This window comes from Acomys russatus, chromosome X (genome assembly GCF_903995435.1).
Source record: "Acomys russatus chromosome X, mAcoRus1.1, whole genome shotgun sequence".
In the NCBI taxonomy this organism is placed as follows: Eukaryota; Metazoa; Chordata; class Mammalia; order Rodentia; family Muridae; genus Acomys; species Acomys russatus.
The window spans coordinates 89,537,349-89,540,129 of record NC_067169.1 but is presented as its reverse complement, the minus strand read 5'-3'; the positions used below and the strand labels follow the sequence as shown (position 1 = coordinate 89,540,129).

The following is a 2,781-nucleotide window of genomic DNA, read 5'->3' as shown; positions in this document are numbered from 1 at the left end:
CTTTGCCCCACTTTCTTCCCCCTTCTCTCTGCCTTCAAACCAGTAGACAAATATAAGCATGCTATGCTTAGAAATAGCTGAGCAAATTCCTACCCCAAGTCATTTACAGAACGATCTTTTCTATGAATTTTTGGTTTGTTTGTTTGGAGACATGGCTTCTCTATGTAGCCTTGGTTGTCCTTTTTCTATGAATTTTAACAGTGCTGATTAGCTATGTGCTCATTTTACTACTTTGTCATACACTGGCAACTTCTTTAACATCTAGAGTCTAGATGTTGAAAAGTTTAGACATATCTTAGAGTAATACACACAGCAAAACAAAATGCAAAAGTATAGAAATGGCATCTGAAAAGGTCTCATATAAACACAAGCTACATGACGTTTGTTGCTGCCTCCCAGCACCTCTTCTAAAGCCAGCAAACACAGACAGTGCTGCTCAGAGGGCTCGTATAATTCCACTCCCAAAAGACGGTGCTTCATGAATTTTAACAAAAGTATATTTACAAAGTGATATTTACGACCTCTGCAGTTAACATACATTGGGCACTTCTAAACATCTAGATAGACCAGAAGTTTCAAGTAAGGACCGTTGTCCACTAGGTACACAGCAGTCCGGTAAATGGCTACATGTAACAAGAGTAATTTAAATATTGAACGCAAAAAGTGCAAAATGTATCGTTCTACTAACTCTACTTTGTCACACACTGGCAACCGTTTAACACCTGGAGTGACTAGATGTTGTAAATTAGGACTCCTTTGTCCTTTAAATATACTATGTACAAGGCAAAGCCAAACACAATGGGATATTGTTCCTCTTCCACCCACTGAACACAGAGGCCCAGAGCTCTGCCTTTCCTTCCCCTGGGAACCAGGGCACAAACACAATTTGGTCAACTCAGGAGAGGTTTGCCTATTCCTCCCCAAACAATATTTCAGGTGAATCTTAACAAAAAAAAAACCATATTTACATAATGTTTTACTACTACTTACAAAATATATCGGTCCACGCCCCCGCCATGGCGCCCGCCCTGGCCGTGTTGACCTGGCTGCTGTATGCAGGTGTGCGGCGCTGACCAGGTTTCCTGCAGAAGGCGGCCCGGGGCCCAGTGGGGCAGAATGAGAGGATGGTGATGGGAGTCCCGGTTCCCGCGGTCAGCGAGCCCCAGGACGGCGACGATCTGCAGAACAAGATCTTAGATGTGCCACTGCAGCATTCGGACTTCTTCAATGTCAAGGAGCTGTTTTCTGTGAAGAGCCTCTTCGAGGCCCGAGTTTACCTGGGACATAAAGCTGGGTGCCGTCATAGGTTCATGGAGCCATGCATCTTTGGGAACGCTCTAGGCCAAGACATCATTGACCTGGATCAGACAGCCTTGAATCTCCAGCTGGCCTTGAACTTCACCGCCCACGTGGCCTACCGCTCCTGTTTGTGAGCCAGAACCAGCAGTTCTCTCACTTGATTCAGAGTACAGCCTGGGACTGCGGGGAGTACCCCCACACCCGCTACTTCAAGGGTGGCCTGCTGAGTAACGCGCGCCTCCTCTTTGGGCCCACAGTCCACCTCCCAGACCTCATCATCTTCCTGCACACGCTCAACAACGTCTTTGAACCCCACGTGGCCGTGAGGGATGCGGCCAAGATGAACATCCCCACAGTGGGCATTGTGGACTCCAACTGCAACCCATGCCTCATCACTTACCCTATCCCCGCCAACGACGACTCTCCCCAAGCTGTCCATCTGTTCTGCAAGCTCTTCTGCACAACCATCAACCGGGCCAAGGAAAAGAGGAGGCAGATGGAGGTGCTGCATCGTCTACAGAGTCCCAAGGGGTCTGAGGGCAGTGGGAGCCATTCCCCATGACAGGAAGCTCCTTGTCCAGCTCTGAGCTAGATCCCCGTTCCCCATGCCCAGCATCAGCGTCCTATATTCAGAGTCTGATCATCCCAAGCTAGCTCTTGTCTGTCTCTTTTCTGGGAACAAACTCAGGTAAAGTGCATACCCACATTGCCTCTGGCATCCACAAAAGTGGACGGAACTGTTTCTGCTTTTGAACTAGGGCTGGGTTCCATTCAATTTCTCTTTTCAATTAAAATTAATCCTCATTGTCTTCTAAAAACAAAAACAAAAACAAAAATAAAACAAAATATATATATCAGGCAGTTCAGAGCATCTAGAAAGACATTTCAAAAAAAATTTTTTGGCTTTTCAAACACACATAAAAACACAGGGTAGGGACAAGAAATGAGAAACAGAATGCATACACAATACAAGAGTTAGAATACAAAAAAAAAAAAAATGACGTCTTCTTCACACCACCAATCTGGCTCTGGACCTCTTCCTCTTCCTGTTGGGTCTACTGAACAAACAAGGACAAGTGTCACTCCTGCAGTATTTCTAGAGGTGGCCTAAACAATTCCATTTCAAAGACACTTCTAGAAGACATGATATGATGTTCCTTGTTTTAAAGCCTATGACCATATAGTGAAGGAGGAGGTCCCCCTCGGTTATAGACCTAAGGGAGAGGAATAGGGTGAAAGCAGGAAGGAGTGAGGAATGGGAGGATACAAGTGATGGGACAACAATTGAGTTGTAATCTGAATAAATTAATAAAATAAAAATAAAAAAATTAAATATGACAGGGTACACACGTGATTTCCTACCTCTACCCTGCATCGGCAATTTCTACAGCTAGATGTCCAGATCAGCCAAAAACTCTCTTTAAAAGGACCGGGAGAAAGGTTGAGAGCAGCGTTTTCATATTATATACACAGGCTTACTAC

The 2,781-nt window shown here is 45.2% G+C and overlaps 1 pseudogene; it reads left to right on the top strand.

Moving 5' to 3' along the window:
* Window positions 1-1,016: 1,016 nt before the first annotated feature.
* LOC127184996 (28S ribosomal protein S2, mitochondrial-like) lies at window positions 1,017-1,957 on the top strand (annotated as a pseudogene).
* Window positions 1,958-2,781: the final 824 nt, after the last annotated feature.